Source organism: Lithobates pipiens, unplaced genomic scaffold (genome assembly GCF_037356315.1).
Source record: "Lithobates pipiens isolate NorthernLeopardFrog02 unplaced genomic scaffold, aLitPip1_a1.2 Scaffold_22, whole genome shotgun sequence".
In the NCBI taxonomy this organism is placed as follows: Eukaryota; Metazoa; Chordata; class Amphibia; order Anura; family Ranidae; genus Lithobates; species Lithobates pipiens.
Genome location: NW_027507784.1, coordinates 201476536 through 201502422, shown reverse-complemented (window position 1 = coordinate 201502422; position 25887 = coordinate 201476536). Strand labels below are relative to the sequence as shown.

Below are 25887 nucleotides of genomic sequence, written 5' to 3'. Positions count from 1 at the left end.
GCTTTAATGTAACATTCAATTACTATATGGCTTGTGTAGCAACTGTATATGATATATTATTTCCTTTTTTTGGTCTTTGTTTTTTATTCCCACAAAAGTGGAGTTACCAGTTATAGTTAATTCACACCAGATGCTGCATTGTAATGCAGTGCAGTGGGATTGTCTTGCACTGCATTGCATTGGAAAAAAGTTCAGCTTGCCATATTTTTTTCACCACACAACGCTGCATTTTGCCTTGTCTTGTGATGGGACTGAACCAGAATACCTGCTCAACACAGTCCTACCACACCTGGCATAGCTGCTCAACGCAATCTTACCACACCTGACATACAGTGCCTTGCGAAAGTATTCGGCCCCCTTGAACTTTTCAACCTTTTGCCACATTTCAGGCTTCAAACATAAAGATATTAAATTTTTATTTTTTGTGAAGAATCACCAACAAGTGCGACACAATTGTGAAGTGGAACGAAATCTATTGGATTTTTGAAACTTTTTTAACTAATAAAAAAATGAAAAGTGGGGCGTGCAAAATTATTCGGTCCCCTTGCGTTAATACTTTGTAGAGCCACCTTTTGCTGCGATTACAGCTGCAAGTCGCTTGGGGTATGTCTCTATCAGTTTTGCACATCGAGAGACTGAAATTCTTGGCCATTCTTCCTTGCAAAACAGCTCGAGCTCAGTGAGGTTGGATGGAGAGCGTTTGTGAACAGCAGTTTTCAGCTCTTTCCACAGATTCTCGATTGGATTCAGGTCTGGACTTTGACTTGGCCATTCTAACACCTGGATATGTTTATTTGTGAACCATTCCTTTGTAGATTTTGCTGTATGTTTGGGATCATTGTCTTGTTGGAAGATAAATCTCCGTCCCAGTTTCAGGTCTTTTGCAGACTCCAACAGGTTTTCATCCAGAATGGTCCTGTATTTGGCTACATCCATCTTCCCCTCAATTTTAACCATCTTCCCTGTCCCTGCTGAAGAAAAGCAGGCCCAAGCCATGATGCTGCCACCACCATGTTTGACAGTGGGGATGGTGTGTTGAGGGTGATGAGCTGTGTTGCTTTTACGCCAAACATATCGTTTTGCATTGTGGGAAAAAAGTTCGATTTTGGTTTCATCTGACCAGAGCACCTTCTTCCACATGTTTGGTGTGTCTCCCAGGTGGCTTGTGGCAAACTTTAGACAAGACTTTTTATGGATATCTTTGAGAAATGGCTTTTTTCTTGCCACTCTTCCATAAAGGCCAGATTTGTGCAGTGTACGACTGATTGTTGTCCTATGGACAGACTCTCCCACCTCAGCTGTAGTTCTCTGTAGTTCATCCAGAGTGATCATGGGCCTCTTGGCTGCATCTCTGATCAGTCTTCTCCTTGTCTGAGCTGAAAGTTTAGAGGGACGGCCAGGTCTTGGTAGATTTGCAGTGGTCTGATACTCCTTCCATTTCAAAATGATCGCTTGCACAGTGCTCCTTGGAATGTTTAAAGCTTGGGAAATCTTTTTGTATCCAAATCTGGCTTTAAACTTCTCCACAACAGTATTACGGACCTGCCTGGTGTGTTCCTTGGTCTTCATGATGCTCTCTGCGCTTTCAACAGAACCCTGAGACTATCACAGAGCAGGTGCATTTATACAGAGACTTGATTACACACAGGTGGATTCTATTTATCACCATCAGTCATTTAGGACAACATTAGATCATTCAGAAATCCTCGCTGAACTTCTGGAGTGAGTTTGCTGCACTGAAAGTAAAGGGGCCGAATAATTTTGCACGCACCACTTTTCAGTTTTTTATTTGCTAAAAAAGTTTAAAATATCCAATAGATTTCGTTCCACTTCACAATTGTGTCCCACTTGTTGGTGATTCTTCACAAAAAATTAAAATTTTATATCTTTATGTTTGAAGCCTGAAATGTGGCAAAAGGTTGAAAAGTTCAAGGGGGCCAAATGCTTTCGCAAGGCACTGTACCTGCTCAACACAGTCCTACCACACCTGGCATACCTGCTCAATGCAATCTTACCACACCTGACATACCTGCTCAACACAGTCCTACCACACCTGGCATACCTGCTCAATGCAATCTTACCACACCTGGCATACCTGCTCAACGCAATCTTACCACACCTGACATACCTGCTCAACGCAGTCCTACTACACCTGGCATACCAGCACAATGCAGTCCTACCACACCTGGCATACCTGCTCAATGCAGTCCTACCACACCTGGCATACCCACTCAATGCAGTCCTACTACACCTGGCATACCTGCTCAATGCAGTCCTACCACACCTGGCATACCTGCTCAACACAGTCCTACCACACCTGGCATACCTGCTCAATGCAGTCCTACCACACCTGGCATACCTGCTCAGTGCAGTCCTACTACACCTGGCATACATGCTCAATGCAGTCCTACCACACCTGGCATACCTGCTCAATGCAGTCCTACAACACCTGGTATACCCACTCAATGCAGTCCTACTACTCCTGGCATACCTGCTCAACACAGTCCTACCACACCTGGCATACCTGCTCAATGCAGTCCTACCGCACCTGGCAAACCTGCTCAATGCAGTCCTACCACAGCTGGCATACCTGCTCAATGCAGACCTACCACACCTGGTGTGAATACACACTTAAGTTACCTACATTCTACTATTTCATCCTTGAAATATATAAAACCATTCAGCATTTTAAGCTACACTCCGGGCAAGCAGATCAATATCTAGTTAAAATACGTACAAATACCAGAAAAAGGGGTTAAAGTTCTGTGCAATTCGTTTTTTGATCTTGGCACCACAGCCATAAAACACAGCCAGATCTACAATCTCCACTGCAACATCACTGCTTAGTTAACACACACACCCATCCTGAGGATTGGACAGTAATAGAACAGCAGAATATTTATGAGGTTATCACTATTCTCTCTCCTCTTGTCACCATGCTCACTGTCAGCAAGGCCTAACTTGCTCAGAGTTATGATCCTCCTTCTCTCAGTCTGTACAGTAGATTACAATAGGCTGACACCAAAACAGAATCATCATTACCTATCTGCAATTTATAAATATGTGCAAAGACATGTTAACACATTACTGTATTTATTTATTTTTTTGCTTTTCTACCGGCCTGAAGTCAAGCCTTTTGTGTGCTTTATATTTAACATTCCATTATTATATGTCACATATTTACAATATTTGCAGTAATTTTTGTACCATTTTGGGGGTTGTAATTCTACCGGAATTGGTTACATCACTGAGGTATGAGATGCGCTATGGCTAATGTATGATTGGTGACACAAATTTCTAGCAATCTGATAGATGGCTTTCTGTAGATAAACAATAATTGGCCCAAAAGTAACTCAAATTGTCAATAGATTATGTATGTTTTAGTCATACTGGATATGTGAATATACAGTGGCTGTATTCTTATCCTTTAACCATGAGCTTATGGGAGAAAATGACTGCAGATATACCTTCATAGTCTTATGATAATGCCATGCATTATTCTTTTGATCACTCCCTCTGTCCTCCAAACCTCCAGAGTCAGAGACTGATTAAAAAAACAGAAAGATCAAACAACTGCTCATGTAACAGCTGAGGTATTCCACCATTTCGTCCCAATTCAGGCGATTTCCCATCTACATTATTTGTTCCTGTGGATCTAGACGTAAATAGCTTCATATGCATTTTCAGACTAGGGAATCTGAAAATAATTTAAATGGCCAAAATGCACATTATTATTTATTCATTGCAGCATTATCCAGTGTTTCTGTATACATCATGACCTGCTTATATATGGGAAAAACAGTTATATTTTCAATTTGCTGTTATTGTTAGTAATGCTAGACAAGCACATTTTCTTAATCATGGCCAATACATAATATTGAGCTAATATTGTCCTGTAATGTGCATTGGCCATTAAAATGATGCTAAATCAATCACAGTCCACATTCAACAGTCATATCACTAGTGTTACTTCTCTACTCCTACTGATCATTCAGAAGGTATAAAAAAAAAAAAAAAAAAAACTTCCCCGTGTTGCTGGCAGAATTAACTACTTTCATCCCAGATTGCACATCTACTCTGATGGTGTGTACCATCAATTAGAAACAACACAATATGCGAGTTGGGTTAACACAACATCCTCGCCATACAAGTTCTGCTGCAATCTGTTCTAGAAGGAGACATATATGACAACAATTAGTGACTGTACAATTTCGATTATTCTCTAATAACTGATTTATTTATCTGAATGGCAATAACAAAACCAGCTGACAAGCTCATTTGCTCCTATGAAAATAATTATTCTGAAGCTATTGCTGAAAATATCCTTCTCGGCAATTAAAGCCGAATAGCTCCTGTATTATGCCTGACAGCAAAACTGCTTTTAATAAACATTAATTGTATATTAGCTGGTGAGATTGCCAGGAGAAGTGGGAGAAACAGCAGTGTAAACACAGCGACTGCAAGGAGAAAAAAAGGCAGGAGTTAGCTGTAGTGTTATTAATGGATCAGCAGCATGATCGGCTAAGTATAGTAAAAGCCTGAAATTCTGAAAGCGGTGTTTACCTTGTAAAAAAATGAAAAAAAAACTGCTACTGTTGAGCTAAAGAGAGCTTTGTGACACAAAAATACCCCGCCAGTCAAACAGTTATTTACTGTAAATGGCCTAAGTGGCAGAGTCACTTTTACATGTGTAGACTCTACATCAAAAGCCGTAATGTTTACATTTGGGAAAATAGGTAGCAATAGGACACTGGGTACATGCAAAGGTTGTGTAAAATCAATTCAAGAGTGTGATACTATATTATTGCATGCTGTGTGTGTAAGTGTGTGTACATATAGCATACAGTAAGTGTAAAAAATGTATATATATATATATATATATATATATATATATATATATATATATATATATTGTATATACATGTGTACATCTAAAACTAAAGGGGAGGAGTAAGCATAGGGACCAAAAGGTGCTTCTGCAATGATGTTGCACCAAACATTCTTGCAAAGTTTACTGACAAACGTAATACATTACAGTACCTATGGTATGGAAATGTGGAACCCCTTTTAATATAGCCGGACACATGACTTGGTCAGCCAATCACAACTGACTTATTCAAGGAAAAAAAAAAAAAGCACGCAGTATAAACGGTTCTTTTATTCCAAACAAACATAGTTTTCAGATCATTTGGGTCAAGCCACTACAGCCAATAAACGGCACACATTTTTCTCAGCCATAACAAACACGAGTATTCAGCGGTAACCTTGGTGCAGACATAACCGTTCTACAGACAATGAAGCTAAGCTGCAAAAGATAATACAATGGTAGTTTGCTCAGTTGCTAACCACACAGTCCCAGCGTCTGTTAATTTGTAAAACCTGACTGAAATAAAGACTTCAAAAGGGTTGCACTAAACTCGCTGAAATAGCAACATTTTTCATTCTGTTCTACAAGCCGTTTACTGGACTCAGTACAGCTGATTAGAATATTGTCAGCCCGCCAATGCAGTTCTATTCCACCTGCTTTTTAGGTCATTCTTAACATGTGTTGCAGCATGTGAAGGCATCAGCAACTGTGAGCAGGCATTTAACGCTTCTCCTTACTGACAGTGTTTCGTGATGAAATTGCTGACAACAAATAGACCAACTCACCCCACTGTGAAGTGTGCCTCTTGCGAGGTTGGATGGCCACGAGACAGGGCTAGTGGCTACTACGTAGCTCCATACAAAAAAAGGAAGACAAAAAGCATAAAAAAAACCATCAGTGGTGTGCGCAAGAGAAAGAAAAAGGGATGAGAAATTAATAATCCAACAGGCAGGTTCTCTCAGTGTTATTAATCATGCTGCTTCTCACAAGCTAGAGAGGAGCTGAGATTTGCACATTGGTAGGGGAGGGGAGCAGACATCATTGGCCGACTGTGCTCATTCCTATACATCACAGCCAATCCTTCCTTTTTTGCCTTAAGGTACAAATACTGTATATCTGTAAAGCAGTTACAAAACCCTGGAAGATGAAAAACCATGCTCTAGGGCTAGGCAATGCTTTTGTCCGGTTAATGCACCGCAAACTTTATTTGAGCTGATTTTTCATTTGATACCCCTGTGACAGGGTCAGTGAGCGACAAGCAATTGTATCCCAAATCATACCATAATCGAATTGCTGCCTATTTCCCAAATCTATAATGAAAAAGGCAACCGAAATAATGCAGGTAATGTTGCCAGCCTCCCATCACTGTCGTACATTATTACTGCTGATTGCTTGCCTCCATTTCCCCTGTACTCTAACAATGAATATATTTCACAGCTCACTTGCTTTACTGTGTGGGTGGCATGGCATAGACACCTACATGATATGAAAGAAAATCTAAAACAATAGGGATTTTATCTGTGAAAAAGAACCCAACAGGCTGCTCGTAGTAAAGACAATTTTGTCAGTATGATACCCCATATCATACTGATGGGGAATACTGGGGATCTGGACTGTGCTGTAGCTGTGGATCACAGCTTTTTATAAGCATAAGATTTAAACTGTGTGTGTGTGATTATGCAGTATATATACTATATATATCACATCTAAATATATACATACACACACACACTATTGTACATTATATATACACCGTGGGATGTGTATATATTCTATATATACTATTGTACGGTACTTGTGGGCACACACTTATGCACTGTGCACACGGTCAGAAAAGGTCCGATTGTCAGAAAATCCGATCGTGTGTGGGCTCTATCGGACTTTTTCTGTCGGAAATTCCAACAGAAAAAATTTGAGAGCAGGATCTAAAATTTTCCGACAATAAAATCCGATCTGACTTTTTCCAATCATTTGTACAGAATTCTGATGGACAGAGTGCCACACATGCTCAGATCAAATTACAAGACCAAAGATACTGGCTACTAGCCTCTACGTAGTCCCATCGTACGCAACGAGCGTCACCATGTTCCAAACTATCTGATTTTTTTCGACAACTTTGTCCGACCATGTGTATGCAACAAAAGTTTGGGACAAAATCCGTCAGAAAAAATCAGATGAATTTTGTGGTCGGAATGTCCGACCATGTGTACAAGGCATTAGACTAAGTTTACACTTGTGGTTGGGAGGCAATCAAAACAGGTGGTTGAGTAACGACAGCCAGATGTTGTTTTTTTGTGGATGCAGTGCTACGCAGCGCAGCTAGAAATATGCCCCCTATTGCAATCATCAAGCAGCGCTTCCCACTGAATATGACCCATTCACGTGGATGGGGCTGTACCATTACCACTCTGAAATTACATGCATTGCGTGTTGGTGCTGGCTTTAAGGGGTTCAAACAATCAATGGCAAGGCAACATATCCCCTATTTGCTGCCTCCCAAATTCCCTCTAAAAAGCAATTCACCATGGATCACTTTTTAGAGGGAGAATCAAGTGATCGAACACCGGTTCTCACAGATCCTTGAGCAGAGAGCTGCTGTCTGTCAATCAGCAGCTCTCCTGCTCTACTCCTCCTCGCTCACTGAAGCACTGAGCTGTGGTGAGGCGGGGAGCAGCCCTCTCAGTGGAGTGCTGAGAGACTGAGAAGGGCATCAGTCCAGGCACCTGGCGGATCCAGACTTCATTGTCGGGATGACACGATGCCTGAAGAGCGGACTTCAGACCGCTACCCACTAATAACGGGTCACAGGAGTGCAAAATGAATTGCACTCCTGTGACCCATAGGAGAAGCCCATGTAAATGAGCTCAGGGTGGACAGCTCCTTTAAATTGCAGTACATTCATAGATACAGATATGCAGTGTAAATAGATGGATTCAGACATAGGGATTTAAATGCACAATTATATTTACTTGGTTATACAACATAGGAGGCAGAACAATCTGAGCAGAACAAACACCTTTACTGATTCTTCACTTTGAAATTGAGCACAAATCAGGCTTTACTCTAGATCACAACATTCACAGATCAGGTGGATCTTTTCTAATACATGCCTGCAGAACATGCAATCACAAACATATGTGCATACAAGCTTGAAAAGGGTTCAAGGTACATATGAATTACAGTGAAATTACCCTCAGGGTAATTGTATTTAAAAAGATATTCTCATTGAGGTTAGGGCAACAGAGCTCAGTATAATGTACACCTAGTATACCAAAATTGTAAAATAAATGTAGATAAGTCTCTCTCACTCTTCATTAGTACAGTAGGATATCATCATCATCTCAGAAACATTCAGTAAGCTTTAGAAACTAATAGAGATTACATGTTAGTGCAGCACAACCATAAATGGTCAGAGAACTGTGGCGGCTGCTCATGCAGGGGTGCCGCCCCCCTAATCAATGCACCTGGCCCCTAATCTGCGCTTGGGGCGCAGATCACTGTGTCACGAAGCTCACCCAGTTGTGTGACATTAACAAATTAATATTCACTAATGTCTTCATGTTTCTCCTCCAAATGAGACCCAATTGGCTGGGAGTCGTAAGACCCGATTGTCCACAAGTCCTAAGTCCTGATTGGCCAGGAGGAGAACCAACCACCAGGACTCCGGAGAAGACAAAGACGGGAAGTCGCTGAAGCCATGACCTGGATGGGGCGAGTGCCGGGGGGGGGAGTTCTTGGTTGACTGGCTGGGAGGGGTTGAGCACCAGAAAATTTAACACCAGCCGCCACTGTCAGAGAATGGTCTACAGTTGAAATTCAATATTGAAGTACACCTGCGCCAAGACTACGGACTTTAAAGGGTTTACATATTCTTAACCTCTTCCCATCCAGCTCCTGTATTCCTTTACCTGGGCTATTACGGCATAGATAAAAGCAAATGTTTGAGTGTCTGCCTTATCACATGACCACTGCAATTGGCTGTCAAAGTGATCGCATGATTGAAAGCCATTCCAAAAGGCTCATTACTAGATAGAAGAAGCTTTGAAGGCTGCACAGAAACCTCTGTCACCCAAGAAACACATACTGTATGCACAGTGTGTGAAGATTAAAGCCTGTCCTCTATTCTACTGCACATGTGTGTTACATGGTTAACCTGAAAGCCATCCCTGATATCTCTTGTTGCATGTATGAAGTAATTTATCCCCAAAGATCATCAGAAATGACAAAAAACACTGAAACATTTGTTTTTATTGGAAGGTTGGCAAGATGCCAAGATCTGCATAACATAAAATAAATACGATTTTAGTGCCTATGTGGTGACCTTTGAATATGAATGAATGTCTCCACAATGCCTATAGCTACACAAATGACTGAGGGCTTGTGTTATTCCTCATGCACAGAGGCCCCTGGGGCAGTACAATGTAAAATATGGGCCTATTTTCCTGCCTGAGACTCACAGGTGCTCTGTACAGCTACTATAGAAATCAATGGCAGTACGTGGGTATATGCTGGTACCTGCGTAAACATGCACATGCATTTCACTGTAAACCCCTGAATGCAGGCAGTCCACATCCAGATTCACATATTTATATGTTTATACAATGGTGTGAAAAAGTGTTTGCCCCCTTCCTCATTTCCTGTTCCTTTGCATGTTTGTCACACTTAAGTGTTTCGGAACATCAAACCAATTTAAACAATAGTCAAGGACAACACAAGTAAACACAAAATGCAATTTGTAAATGAAGGTGTTTATCATTAAAGGTGAAAAAAAATCCAAACCATCATGGCCATGTGTGAAAAAGTGATTGCCCCCTAAACCTAATAACTGGTTGGGCCACCCTTAGCAGCAACAACTGCAACCAAGCGTTTGCGATAACGTGCAATGAGGCTTTTACAGCGTCCTGGAGGAATTTTGGCCCACTCATCTTTGCAGAATTGTCCTAATTCAGTTACATTAGAGGGTTTTTGAGCATAAACGGCCTTTTTAAGGTCATACCACAACATCTCAATATGATTCAGGTCAGGACTTTGGCTAGGCCACTCCAAAGTCTTCATTTTGTTTTTCTTCAGCCATTCGGTGGTGGACTTGCTGGTGTGTTTAGGATCATTGTCCTGCTGCAGAACCCAAGTTCGTTTCAGCTTGAGTACACGAACAGATGGTCGGACATTCTCCTTCAGGATCTCTTGGTAGACAGCAGAATTCATAGTTCCTTTTATCACGGCAAGTCTTCCAGGTCCTGAAGCAGCAAAACAGCCCCAGACCATCACACTACCACCACCATATTTTACTGTTGGTATAATGTTCTTTTTATGAAATGCAGTGTTCCTTCTACGCCAGATATACTTGGACACACACCTTCCAAAGAGTTCCACTTTTGTCTCATCGGTCCACAGAATGTTGTCCCAAAAGTCTTGGGGATCATCAAGATGTGTTGTGGAGAAATTGAGACGAGCTTTGATGTTCTTTTTGCTCAGCAGTGGTTTTCTCCTTGGAACTCTGCCATGCAGGCCATTTTTGCCCAGTCTTTTCCTGATGGTGGAGCCATGAACGCTGACCTTAACTGAGGCAAGTGAGGCCTGCAGTTCCTTGGACGTTGTTGTGAGGTCTTTTGTGACCTCTTGGATGAGTCGTCGCTGCGCTCTTGGGGTAATTTTGGGCGGCCGGCCACTCCTGGGAAGGTTCACCACTGTTCCATGTCTTCGCCATTTGTGGATAATGGCTCTCACTGTGGTTCGCTGGATTCCCAAAGCTTTGGAAATGGCTTTATAACCCTTTCCAGACTGATAGATCTCAATTACTTTCTTTCTCAATTGTTCCTGAATTTCTTTGGGTCTCAGCATGATGTGTAGCTTTTAAGGATCTTCTGGTGGACCTTACTGTGTCAAGCAGCTCCTATTTAAGTGATGCCTTGATTGTGAACAGGTGTGGTAATAATCAGGCCTGGGTGTGGCTAGAGAAATTGAACTCAGGTGTGGACAACCACAGTTATAGTATGTTTTAACAAGGGGGGCAATCACTTTTTCACACAGGGCCATGATGGTTTGGATTTTTTTTCACCTTTAATAATAAACACCTTCATTTACAAATTGCATTTTGTGTTTACTTGTGTTGTCCTTGACTATTGTTTAAATTGGTTTGATGTTCCGAAACACTTAAGTGTGACAAACATGCAAAGGAACAGGAAATGAGGAAGGGGGCAAACACTTTTTCACACCACTGTATATGTTATGCAAGAGTGTAAATAAGTGTACAATCACATACAGCCATTGATTTCTTTGGTTGATTGTACCTCACCTATGACTTTTGGGAAGGGAAATACACCCAAATTTTAAGTTGTACAGCCTTAGGCACCCATGTTTACAAGGCCTTAAAGTGCTTTTAATGCTTACAACAGAACATGTAATTACTTTAGTGTGCATAATCTGTGTGCAGATTCACTTTAAACTAAATCAACTTGACAAATATGAACAATCACCACAAAAGACACAGAGATACTCTTTGCAAATAGAAGGAAAAAAGTTTTACTTCTGCATACAGAAAGGGTTCTTTACTGTAAGAGCACTGAAAATGTGGAATAATGTTCTATAATATCTGATTCAAGTTTATTTAGTAGATTCATAAAGGAGCTGGATGTGTTACTTAATGCGCAACATTTAAACAATTACTAATAATTCTTAAAGATGTATATATATATACATATATATATATATATATATATATATATATATATATATATATATATATATGAATTTATGAATGATGCTAGCAGAAGTCACCTAAAAAAAAAAAAAATAAAAAAAAACAGCAATCAGCCACACATTTTTTCATGAAGCCAAAACAATACGAGCCCACCTCGGGACCACCCACTATAACACAGTTCATTGACCAAAGCTTAGTCTATCTTTATGACTAAGCAAGGGTGGGTGAAATGCTTTAGGGAGGGCGGTCCCAATGCACAGACTCATTCTTATACCTGCATGGAATAGAGTTAACCTAAGTGTGTTGTCTGCAGTATACTTGGAACACAGGTAGCTCCGTTTTGACCTGGCATCAGGGAGATAGTAGGCCATGGAAGCTTTGGAACAGAGGAAGATACTATTACTATATACGTTCTGTCAGTGGTGCCTTTTGGCAAATCATTCACAAGACACTACAAGTAGTGTCTTAGCAAAGAAATGCTCATGATTGTATAACAAGGTATACTATGTTAGTAATTGAATAAAATCTATTGTTTTTTTTTTTTATATGACATGGGCATGTCCCTTATTCTAAAAACATCTAAATTTAATTACCTCAATGCTAACTAGAATGGTCAATAGTAGAAATGTCAGACATAGTGTAAATTCTTGTGACCTTGGTACCCCTGTCATGCAGTTGGCCCAGAACCAGCCCCGGTCTTTGGCTGCAGTAGCATGCTGATGAGTTCATTCCCCAGCTCTCCCTTCTATTAATGTTATTTCTTTACCATGAGGGGAAAACAAGTATAATGCAGAGACTCCTATAGGTGCCTGCTCATACCTGTAGCAGCCTATAGTCCCTTCAACTAGCCCCGAATCCAGGTTGTACTGCTTTGTGCCCCAAAGAAAATCAATAAGCTATTGTGTTGACTAGAACCCAACCTTCATTTAACGGGGGCACATAAGAGGTCACACCTCCTTCACTTCCTGTCATCATCACCCAGCCAAGAGAGGTGCTGTTTGGAGCCACAGCCATCTTGCTAATTCTGGAAGCTGCTGTTGCTTATGTTCCATCAAGAACTCTGCTTCAACTAGCCACATGCCTGCTGAGCTCTGCAGCCTTACAGTGATTCTCTGGAGGGCTATATGTGTTTATGACAAGCCTTGATCCACTTTTAACCACTTAAGCCCCAGGCCATTTTGCTAACCAAAGACCAGAGCACTTTTTGTGATTCGGCATTGCGTAATTTTAACTGACAATTGCGCAGTCGTGTGACATGGCTCCCAAACAAAATTGACGTCCTTTTTTCCTACAAATAGAGCTTTCTTTTGGTGGTGTTTGATCACCTCTGCGGTTTTTATTTTTTGCGCTATAAACAAAAAAATGCGATAATTTAGAAAAAAAAAGCATTATTTTTTACATTTTGCTATAATAAATATCCCCCAAAAATATATAAAAAATTTTTTTTCCACAGTTTAGGCCAATATGTATTCTTCTACATATTTTTGGTAAAAAAATTGCAATAAACGTTTATTGATTGGTTTGTGCAAAGGCATTAGTGTTTACAAAATAGGGGATAGTTTTATGGCATTTTTATTATTTTTTTTTTTACTAGTAATGGCAGTGATCAGAGGTTTTTATTATGACTGCGACATTATGGCAGACACATCGGACATTTTTGACACATTTTTGGGACCATTGTCATTTATACAGCAATCAGTGCTATACAAATGCACTGATTACTGGGTAAATGACACTGCCAGTGAAGGGGTTAGCCACTAGGGAGCAGTGTAGGGGTTAAGTATGTCCTGGGGAGTGATTATAACTGTGGGGGGGTGTAGTTACATGTGACATGTCACTGATCTCTGCTCCTGATCACAGGTAGCAGAGATCAGTGACACTGTCACTAGGCATAATGGGGAGATACTTGTTTACATTAGCATCTCCCAGTTCTTCCTCTCCGTGAGATGATCGTGGGTATCTCCGCAGACATTGAGCCCGTGGGACCCGCGACCCGACGCACGGAGCTTGCCGGGCGCACGCTCTCCATCAGCGATGCGTGCACCCACAGGCCGGCTCTTAAAGGGCAACGCACAGGTATGTTAGTTTGCCTGTACAAGCCCTTCTGCCGACGTATATCGGCGTGAGGCGGGCGGTCGACAAGCGGTTAAATAGAGAGTGCATTTTTATTGTCTTTTATAATTTTTTTAATAAATCACTACACCTAGATGTAGGCGCTCTCATGTTGTTTTTTATATGTTGTTATTTTGTACTGCTTTGTGCCCCATCCTATCTTATCTACAATCCTATTAGTCAGTGAGGCAGTCATAATAGTGATGAGCCAATAGGAATGTTTGCCAGGATGGTGCGCAAGCTTTGACACAACCAGAAAGCTTTAGAGCTTTGCCCAATTAAAACAGCAAAATATTTAAACAGTTCAGAGATTGTGATAAGGACTGCATGTTGCTAAAAGTGCATTACCTCTACAGTAATTTCAAGCATGTCTAAAAGAATCAATGTGCTGTCCTCTATGTAAAATACAATGATTATGTTTAATTAATGCAAAATTGAATTAAATGCCTAGAGATTGGCTTTAAGGTGTAGTGTTAACATATAATTCCCAACTGGCAATCCACATGACAAGTATCTACTAACAATAAAGTAAACTTTATGGCAAGGAATTTTCGATTTTCTAAAGGTTAATATTCTCTATTGATTCAGTACCAGTGACCTGAATCAAAGAATAATCTGAACTTCAAAATTAACCCTTAATGAAGTTGCATGAATCCTTCGCCTGTGTTTGCTTATGTATTATACCAGTTTTGCAGCTGGAACACTTTGATAAGTAATCCTCTTCTCCCCATGTACAAAGCACTGCAAGGCTGAATCAGCATGATCCTGCATGGAGAACAAGATATTCTGTATCCTTTTCAATCAAGCAGAAAGGATATGTGCTCCCTGCGACTGATGTCAACCATCAAGCAACTCAGTAGGATGAAAAAAAGAATAACTGTTAAACAACAGGATTGCCACAACAGCTTAATCAAATCCGCTGAAGTGATGCATTAAGATTTTTGCTATGATAACGACAACTAAAAAAGGGTCGTTATGAAATTTCTTAAATGTTTAATAATTAGAAACAAATCCTACAAGGACTGTCATAAAAGAAGAGCCTTTTAAAACATAAGTGCAGTCATGTGTAAAATACCAATAAATGTAACCCACTTATGTTTGTTATACAAAAGTCTTTAAATGTATATTTGCTGCATATTAGACTCCTGTAGTTCCCAGACTAGGACAGGAAAGGGCTATAAGCCAGTCGGGCTTTACTACATTGTACAGTTCTCAGATAACTGGCTTATAGGAGAAGAAAGCACATAGTTGACCTTATCAATGTATTGCTGCTCCTTCAATATCCAACTACAGGTTGTAGTGGTCTATGACCAAGCTATATATTTTAATTTCAGTGTAGATAAGTGAGGTCAGAATCTACTGTAGCTGTGCTGTTTGTCAAGTTTAGAAAGCTGGCAATACAGGATTACACTTCGTATATCTGTATGTTTTGGCTGTTTTGGCTTTGGGACAGGAAGCGAAGGAAATTCTGCACAGCGGGACACAGATGGCAAAATAAATTACGGGGGTTATACCCTTGCTTACTCTATCCAAAATGGAAAAAAAAGGTTATACCTTTGGATCTATTTTAGGTCCATTGTCAATTTAAATGAAAATTGCAAATACCAGGCAATTAAAAACTGACAATACAAATTTTACTGACCTTTTCTGAAATTGCACTGATATTAAAAAGTTGTGTAGTCTAGCAAAAATGTTAAACAAAGCAGCCACCAGTTGCAGGTGATTGTTTCATTTTCATGCAGGAGATTTTTATATGGGGATAGTTATCAATTATGTGAACAAAATGGTGTAATTGCATAAAAAAATAAAAAAATAAATAAATAAAACATATTAATGAATACAGCAAGTCAACATTTTTTTTTCAGGTTTAGAGGTTTGTGGATGGAGGATAATTTTTCTTATTTTCACTTAAACCAACGCAAACACTTTGCATCCATAAAGATTTTCTGGCCATAGTTTATCAAAGACAGAATCCTTCTTGTATAGCCTTTGCTACAGTATGGAACCAGTATGACAAGGAGTGACCAGAAAAGGATTGGGACTTGTTAGCACTGCCAACTCAGGGACACTCATTTTCAGTGAAAGCCATAAAAATAAGTCTGAAGGGTATAAAGAAAATTGGTATAGTGTAGTCTTATATCTTAAGTTATAGGTTACATCCGTTTTAGTGTAGAGGAATAGGGTTTTTAGTTTAATTTCACTGTTTTAAGAGCTGAGGGGCAGTCATGAGAGGATCATTGAGGCTGCCATTAATGAACTCTCCTTTTAGAATTTAAGTTTTCTGGGTGTTGTGTTGATGTTTTGGCTTCAAATCCACCAAGCAGCCAGAATTTTAAGAAGAAGACCAGCAATGGTAGCCCTCATATTTCAATCATGACAGAGTCATTTAAATGCCTATTTCCAGATTTTTCAACACACTCCCCCTTCCCCTTTTGCACCTATATAAAAAACATTCTCCACACTTCAGTGCACCCCCAGCATCATCCTACATAATCTAGTTCTGGTCCTCTTCTAGACTGAATGATTGGTATCATCAGTCGATCCACTTCCAGATTATCAGAGCAATTAATGAACTCTCCTTTTGGAATTCTAGATGACTGTCATGTATATGTTTTGTTTTGTAGATGTTTTGGTTTCAATGCTGTTTTAGTATCCAACCAAAAAAAAGTTAAGAAACACAGCCAAGCAACTAGAATTTTAACAAGAAGAACAGCAATGACAGACCTCATATTTCTCAGAGTCACCATACTGTTCATTTACAGATTTTTAAACACACTCTCTCTCTTCTGCACCTAGAAAAAAAAAAACATTCCCCATACTTCATTGCACCCCAAGCATCATCCTACATAGTCCAGTGCTAGTTTACCTCTGGAGTGAATGATGGCCAACATCATTCAACCCACTTCCAGTTTATCACAGACACGCAGCAAGGGATGCCATATCCTGCTGTACAAAGCTCACAGTATATTGCTGCAGAGAATGGCACTGATGATAGGGCTTTCTACATAAATTAGGGCTGGGTACAGCTGGAGCAGAGGCAAAGAGGAGGAGGACCTTAGACATCTCATGACCCACCAGAAGACATCTGAAAATGATTAAATAAATGATGGGACTGTGGATAATAATTGCTGCAGTTTGGTTTTGTCATGTATAAAGCGTTAAACGTTGGCAGAGATGTTATGTGTTTAGTGATAGGTGTTAAGGCTAAAGCATAGATAAAAGTTTTGGGATACAAGTTAAAAAGCTTGTTTGTGCAGTTTGATGATGAGAGGATCATATGTAATGGTGATATCTCAATATCTCAATTTCAACAGTGAAATTGAGATATGCATTTCACACTCAATGAAAGAAGCTGTATGGGAAAACAGTAAAACATCTTTAACATCACAGAACAAGTCCAGTTATATGTGATTATCTACTACTAGCTATACCATGATAAATCAAGTCCTTCACAGGTATGTTAGGACTACTAGTTGCTTAAGAGTTGGAGAACCCATAAGAGAAAGTTGCTTTTGTGTAAAGATGAGCCAAACAACCCCCGGTTTAGTTCACACCAGAACATCCGAACTGGCAAAAAATTTGGACGAACAAACAAACACCGTTATAGTCCATGGGACACAAGCATGAAAAATCAAAAGTGCTCATTTTAAACGCTTATATGCAAGTTATTGTCATAAAAAGTGTTTGGGGATCCGAGTCCTGCCCCAGGGAACATTTATCAATGCAAAAAAAAGTATTAAAAATTTTAGTTTTTTCGGGAGCAGTGATTTTAATAATGCTTAAAGTGAAATAATAAAAATTAAATATTCCTTTAAATATCGTGCCTGGGAGGTGTCTATAGTATGCCTGTAAAGTAGTGGTTTTCCCGTGTTTAGAACAGTACTGCAGCAAAATGACATTTCTAAAGGAAAACAGTAAATTAAAACGTAATGAATTGTTGGCTCTCGGCAATATAGATAAAACTCATTGAAAAAAAACAGCATGGGTCCCTGCCAGTCCATTACCAGGCACTTTGGGTCTGTTATGAATATTAAGGAGAACCCCAAACCAAAAATGTAATAAAAAATTGTGCAGGGGTCTCCCCAAAATAAGGGGAACCCTGCACCAAAATGGAAAAAAATGCTGTAAGGGTCCCCCAAAATCCATACCAGATGGAGCATGCAACCTGGCAGGCCGCAGGAAAAGAGGAGGGACAAGAGAGCGATTTCCCCCCTCCTGAACTGTACCAGGCCACATGCCCACAACATGGGGAGGGTGCTTTGGAGTATCTCCCCAAAGCACCTTGTCCCCATGTTGATGGGGGCAAGGGCCTCATTCCCACAACCCTTGCCCGGTGGTTGTGGGGTATGTGGGCAGGGGGCTTATAAGAACCTGGAAGCCCCCTTTAACAAGGGGACCCCCAGATCCTGGCCTCCCCCTATGTGAATTGGTAAGGGGTACATTGTACCCCTACCATTTCACAAAAGAAAGTGTTAAAAATAGTAAAAAACACAGGAGACACTTTGGGATAAGTCCTTTATTAAAAAATTCAAAAATAAAAATGTCCCACGATGTCCATTCATCTTCTATCATGCCACCCGACGAGCCAAAAAAAGGAAAAAAATACAACAGCTCCGCCTCCATGGGAGGCTTCCACCGATTGATGCTTCTTCTCGGTGACAGCTGTTATATAGCTTAGGGTGGGGCCACCCGGTGATGTAAACGGATGACCCCGTCCCCCTTTGATGCCTTGTGACATCAGAGGAAACTGGGGTCACCTGTTTACGTCACAGAGGGACCCCAACCTCAGCTTTTTCGGTTTGTGATAGAAGATGAATGGACATCGCGGGACAGTTTTATTTTTTTATCTTATAATAAAGGACTTGTCCCTAAGTGTCTCCTGTCTTTTTTACTATTTTTTACACTTTTTTGTGAAATGGTAGGGTATAATGTACCCCTTACCAATTCACATGGGGGAGGCTAGGATCTGGGGTCCCCTTGTTAAAGGGAGCTTCCAAATTCCGATAAGACCCCCGCCTGTATACTCCCACAACCACTGGGCAAGGGTTGAGTGGATGAGGCCCTTGTCCCCATCAACGTGGGGACAAGGTGCTTTGGGGGGGGCTACTCCAAAGCACCCTCCCCAAGTTGCGGGCATGTGGCCTGGTATGGTTCAGGAGGGGGGGAGCTTTCTCATCCCCCCTCTTTTCCTGCGGCCTACCAGGTTGTGAGCTCGTATAAGGGTCTGGATTTTGGGGGGACCCTTATGGCTTTTTTTTATTTTGATGCAGGGTTCCTTTTAAGTCCATACCTATTTTGGGGGGACTACTACGGCATTTTTTTAAAAAATGGTGCAGGGTCCCCCTTAATTTCCATACCAGACCTGAAGGGCCTGGTATGGATTTTGGGGGGACCCCCAGGCACTTTTTAAATTTTTGGTTTGGGGTTCCCCTTAATATACATACCAGACCCAAAGTGCCTGGTAAATGACTGGGGGACCCATGCCATTTTTTTCAATGAGTTTTATCTATATTGCTGGCTGAGACTCGACAATTAATTACAGGCGCGATCAGTTTTAAATTACTTTTTTTCCTTTAGAAATGTCTTTTTGTTGTGGTACTGTTCTAAACACAGGAAAACTGTGCCACTTTACAGGCATACTATAGACACCCCCAGGCACAATAATTAACCAGTTCCTGACCAGCGCACGCCGATGTACGTCGGCAGAATGGCACGGGCAGGCATATTGGCGTACAGGTACATCCAATCTTCAATGCCGCCCTGCCATCGCGAGCGCGCCGCCGGCGGCGCGCTCGCATGCCGGTCGGGACCCCCGTGAGTCCGGTCGCGGGTCCCGCGGACTCGATCACCGCGGGCATACCCACGATCGTCTCACGGGATGGCTGAATGGAGAAATGCCATTGTAAACAGCATTTCTCCATTCTGCCTAGCAACTAGTGATGCTGATCTCTGCTCCATGTGATTTGAGCAGAGATCAGTGTTCACTAAATGAAAGCCCAACCCCCCACAGTTAGTAACACACCCCCAGGAACACTTAACCCCTACACTGCCACCCACTGGTTAACCCCTTCACTGCCAGTGTCATTTACACAGGAATCACTGCATTTATATAGCAGTGATTGCTGTATAACTGACAATGGTCCCAAAAATGTGTCAAAAATGTCCGATGTGTCCGCCATAATGTCGCAGTCACAATAAAAATCACTGATCGCCGCCATTACTACTAAAATAAAATAATAAAAAAATATTAATAAAAATGCCATAAAACTATCCCTATTTTGTTAACGCTATAACTTTTGCGCAAACCAATCAATAATCGCTTATTGCAATTTTTTTTACCAAAAATATGTAGAAGAATATGTATCGGCCTAAACTGAGGGAAAAAAATGTTTTTTTATATATTTTTGGGGGATATTTATTATAACAAAAAGTAAAAAATAATGCGTTTTTTTCAAAACTGTTGCTCTATTTTTGTTTATAGAAACATATATTTGTTTATGAAAACCGCAGGGGTGATCAAATACCACCAAAAGAAAGCTCTATTTGTGGGAAAAATAGGACTTCAATTTTGTTTGGGAGCCACGTCGCACTGCCGCGCAATTGTCAGTTAAAGCGACGCAGTGCCGAATCGCAAAAAATGGTCTGGTCTTTGACCAGCAAAATGGTCCGGTCTGTAAGTGGTTAAAGGAATATATATATATATATATATATATATATATATATATATATATATATACAGTATATATATATATATATATATATATATATATTTTTTTTTTTACATTGATACATGTCCCCTGGGGCAGGACCCAGGTCCTCAAACATTTTTTATGAAAATAAGTTGCACATAAGTCTTTAAGATGAGCACTTTCATGTTCATGTCCCATAGACTTTAACGGTGTTCTGCGGCTTTTGAATTTGCCACGAACACCACATATTGTTCGGTGTTTGCCGAAAATCTGAACAACCAAAGTTCAGCCCAAACTTATGCTCTGACCGAACCGTTCGCCTATCTCTAATTTTGTGTAAAACTGTCCAATAATTTGAATAATGTAAAGGTCTAAGAAACCATTACCATTTTTAGTGTTGGTAAAAAATAACCTATGTGCCAAGTAGATGAAAGCAGCATCTTTTAATGTTCTGACTAGACTAAACCGATAAAAGCTGCAATTTGGTTGGTTTCTATGGATTATTGTGCTTCATCACTGCTCTTTGCACTGCCTTATTAGATAAGCCTGTTTGACTTTACAGTTCCAGACTGTTTTGTGTTAGTAACAGTTAGCCAGATATACAAGCATAGTGTGAACCAAGCAAGGGCACTGAGCCCATAACAGCAGAACTGTTTACATCAACAGCCAGAAGAATCTTACCGAAATAAGTATGTGAACAGCTAGTGGTGTTTCCCCTCTGTCTGGATATCAGCCAGATTTCCCTGGAAATTTCCTAATTCCCAGCTATTGCTCAGTTCTTTTCGTGTATGTATGTGTCTGGGTGTGTGTGTATGTTTTAATGAGATCTCCCTGCTGAGATTGTCAGGTGCCTCCAACACATTCTTTGTTATGTCAGCTTCTAGTATGTTTATTCATCACGAATGATCTAAGGATGCCCTATTTTGAAAAAAGCTCATAGGGAGCTTCGGATTATAACATTAGTTTTAACATATATTTAGGTAAAATAAAATAATCTTTTAAAATATTCTGTTTCTAATGTTTCCTTTATATATTATTAGATATTAACATGAAAGATTTAAGCACTAATAGTTTACGTAAATGGTAATGTTAATTAACATTTATAAACTGAAAGCCTTTCTCAAAATGACCTGTCACCCTTTATATTGAAATATTATGAACATCCTGTATCAAAGGACATATATATACAGCATAGTATGTCTATTCACCCCACATTTGCTACAGATGTACCAATGAATAATTCACCTGGTTTGTAAAATGCATTTACTAGGATTCATCTGCACATTCACTGGATTAAGCAACATTTACCCATACTTCCCAACTCTTCCCATGGGACTGCCTGGTATTTGAATTATGTTTCAGAGTACCAAATACCCACCTTATGTACCAATACTGGGTGGTAGAAATCCTGCATCCTGTTCCTGTAAATGCCAGATCTCTGAGCAGTGTAGTATCCATGATTGTTGATTAGTTTGTTGATAGTATATGAATGGGGACCTTGGATTGTGGGCACCTTGAGGGTAGGGACCAATGTGAGTGTGCAATGTACAGGGATAGGGTCTATTGTAGACACCTCACTCAGGTTGAACTGGATGGACTGGTGTCTTTATTCAACCTTACTAACTATGAAACTATGAAACTATGATTAGAGGTACAGAAAGCCCTGTTATTTGCCACTGCTAACAAAGCCAGATGATGAACCTTTTCTGATAACTAGTGATACCATTCTGGCTAAGGAGACTGTTGTTTTTGGGAATGTTGTAACTGAATTGGGAACCACCAATGTCCTTGTCAAACTTATCAGTGTTACTATCATTATCAATATTTCCATCCAGTTTCAGAGAAGGACACTGCTAAACAAAAAATGTGTAGGCCAGATTTTCTTTTTCATTAAAGAGATGGCCCACCTACTGCAGCTGCTGACTTTTAATACATGGACACTTACCTGTCCCAGGGTCCTGTGATGTCGGCAGTCGAAGTTGATCAATCGATCATTGGCAGCTGCCCCCACTATCCTCTGTAAGGGTATCAGGAAGTAAAGCATTGCGGCTTCACTTCCCGGTTTCCTACTGCGCATGCACAAGTCATGCTGCGCATCCTAACTGGTCCCTGCAATCTCCTGGGACCCGCGTGTCCCCACAGACAGCACGGGGGACAGGAAGAGGCGTAGACTCCCATGGGAGTCTATGCCCGGAAGTGGGTGCAAATACCTGTCTTAGACAAGTATCTGCACCCCCCTCCCCCCTGAAAGGTGCCAAATATGACACCGGAGGGGGGGGGTTTCGAAAAGTGGAGGTTCAACTTTTGTGTGAACCTCCGCTTTAAGGGGCATAATACGTATTTTGCATTGGAAATTTCCAAAGCAGTCCAACTGAGGGGAAATAAAAAAAAAATAATAAACCCCCCTAGAAAACTGGGGACTGCCTACAGCTCAAAGAGCTGGATGGAGGACCTTGAAATCAAAATTGGCCTCAAATAAGGCCCAATTTCAACATGATGCAACTTAGAGAAAGTGTGAACAGAATACCAAGTGGTAACCTTGCAAATCTGGGAAACCTTTGTTTGATGCCAAAACTCCCAGGAAGCACTCCCAGAATTATGCCCCATACAATTCCACTCAAGCTTGGCTTGCATACACACGGTCACACAAAAGTTCTCTGAACTTTCGACTATCAAGAACGCGGTTATGTACAACACTACGATGAGGTTCAATGCTTCCGAGCATGCGTCTAATTGTTTCCAAGCATGCGTAGGAATTTTTCACGTTGGAATTTGTACAGACGATTGGAATTTCTGATCAGAATTTTTTCAGACTGAAAAATAGAGAACCTACGCTCAATCTTCTGCTGGCTGGAATTCTGCCAGCAAAAGTCCGATGGAGTATACACATGGTCGGAATTTCTGACCAAAAGCTCACATCTGACTTTTGCTGGCAGAATTTCTGATCGTGTGTATGGGGCTTTAGTGGATCTGAGTGATGGCTACAAGAAATTGCCACCTTGGGGTCTAGAGTGGAAAGAACATTTCTGTAATGGGTTCAAATAAAAGTACACAGAGAACCAGGTTTAGATCCAATGGAGCCACCAGGTATTGAATACCCCTGCTACACAGGACACTCTGTATGCAAGCATATTAACCAAGGAGTGAGAAGCCATCAGTTTCTGAAATGAGATAGAAATGGCAGAAATCTGGCCCTTAACCACTTCCCATCCGGCCTATAGCAGATTGACGAGCGGGAAGTTGTTCTGCTATCCTAACTGGGCGTCATATGATATATATCATGTGCAGCGCAGCGATCAAGAGTGTGGCATGTCAGTCTGACAAGCCGCATCTCCGATCGTGGTAAGGAGCCTCTGGCAGAGGCATCTTACCACGTGATCAGCTGTGAACAATCACACCTGATCATCGCGTGAACCAGGAAGTAAATGGCATTCCTCGGTTCACGCTGACATCACATTGATTATCAGCACAGCCCCCATCAGATGTGCCAATCAGGTGCCAATCAGTGCCCAACTCCTGCCAGTCAGTGCCCCCTCAAAAAAATCTCTCAGTGCCAATCACAGTGTCAATCAGTGCCCACCACAGTGCCAATCAGAGTCCACCACAGTGTCAACCAGTGCCCATCACAGTGCCAGTCAGTGTCCAGCAGTAACACCTGTCAGTAGCTCATCATCCGTGCTGCCCATCAGTGCTATCTATTAGTGTCCATCAGTGCCATCTGTCAGTGCCCATCAGTGCCAGCTATCAGTGCCCACCAGTGTCACCTATCAGTTCCCATTAGTGCCACCTACCAGAGCCCATCTGTTCCACCTATCAGTGCACATCAGTACTGCATATCAGTGTCGCATATTGTTGCCCATCAGTGTTGCATATCAGTGCCGCTGATCAGTGCCCATCAATTTTACATATCAGTGCCTCCTCATCAGTGCCACCTTATCAGTGCCAGTCAGTGATGAAGAAAAAAAATGACAGAAATAAAAAAAGTTTTTTTTCAAAAGTTTCTGACTTTTTTAGTTTGTTTAGCGAAAAATAAAAATAACATACCACTAAAATAAAGCTCTATTTGTTGGAAGAAAATGATAAAAATTTAGTTTGAGTACAGTGTTACATGACTGTGCTATTATCATTCAAAGTGCGACAGTGCTGAAAGCTGAAAATTGACCTGGGCAGGAAGGGTTGAAAGTGGATGATATTGAAGTAGTAATAGTGCTGAAAGCCAAACACTTGTCTAGACTAGACATGTGCATTCGTTTTTGTCCGAATGCATTTTCGTCCGAATTTCAGCTATTTTCGTTTTCGTTTTGACAAACGATAACGAAAGCACAAAAGATCCGACATAAATAAATGCTTTATTTTCGTTTTCATTGTTACAACAGTTCGATATAGAATAGGAGTTTCGACATGACTCTGACAACAATCTGTGTCTATAGAACCTGTGTTCGAATGTGCCTAACCTTACCTCTATTAGTCCAAGATTATATAGAGAAAATATTCGACAGAGAAAAAAGATTTGACAGAGAGAAAATATTCTGCAAGATACTGTCCTAAAAAGTGTTTGGGGACCCGGGTCCTGCCCCAGGGGACATGGATCAATGCAAAAAAAAGTTTTAAAAACGGCCGTTTTTTCGGGAGCAGTGATTTTAATAATGATTAAAGTGAAACAATAAAAGTGTAATATTCCTTTAAATTTCGTAGGGGGGGGGGGGGGGGTTGTCTATAGTATGCCTGTGAAGGGGCGCATGTTTCCCGTGCTTAGAATTGTCCCTGCACAAAGTGTCATTTATGCAGGAAAAAAAGTCCTTTAAAATCACTCGCAGCTATTATTAATTGTCGGCTCCCGTAATACAGAGAACACTCATTGAAAGTCATTGATAAAAAAATAAATAAATAAATTTAAAAAAAAAGCGTGGGGGTCCCCCAAATTCAATTACCAGGCCCTTCAGGTCTGGTATGGATATTAAGGGGAACCCTGCCTCAAATTTAAGAAAAAATTTGACGTGGGGTTCCCCCTAAATATCCATAACCAGACCCTTCAGGTCTGGTATGGATATTAAGGGGAACCCCGCGTCAAATTTAAAAAAAATTGACGTGGGGTTCCCCCTAAAAATCCATACCAGACCCTTTATCCGAGCACGCAACCTGGCAGGCCGCAGGAAAAGAGGGGGGGACGAGAGAGCGGCCCCCCTCCCTCCTGAACCGTACCAGGCCACATGCCCTCAACATTGGGAGGATGCTTTGGGGGTCTGTGACCCCTCAAAGCACCTTGTCCCCATGTTGATGAGGACAAGGGCCTCATCCCCACAACCCTGGCCGGTGGTTGTGGAGGTCTGCGGGCGGGGGGGCTTATCAGAATCTGGAAGCCCCCTTTAACAAGGGGACCCCCAGATCCCGCCCCCCCCCTGTTTGAAATGGTAAGGGGGTACAAAAGTACCCCTACCATTTCACAAAGAAAGTGTAAAAAATGGTTAAATAAAACAAACACACTTTTGAAAAATTCCTTTATTAAAAATAAAAAAATA

General features: G+C 40.9%; 1 protein-coding gene across 8 annotated transcripts in view; it reads right to left on the bottom strand.

The window, feature by feature from the left end:
* Positions 1-25887, bottom strand: part of RBFOX1 (RNA binding fox-1 homolog 1) — a 1314070-nt gene that overhangs the window by 959700 nt on the left and 328483 nt on the right. The window contains exon 1 of one of the 8 annotated variants that reach the window (XM_077448829.1): positions 5653-5850. The exons of the other annotated variants lie outside the window; for them this stretch is intronic. The gene's annotated coding sequence lies outside the window, so the exon portion shown is untranslated. Of the gene's footprint in view, positions 1-5652; positions 5851-25887 lie in introns of those variants that run through there. 8 annotated transcript variants of the gene reach the window in all.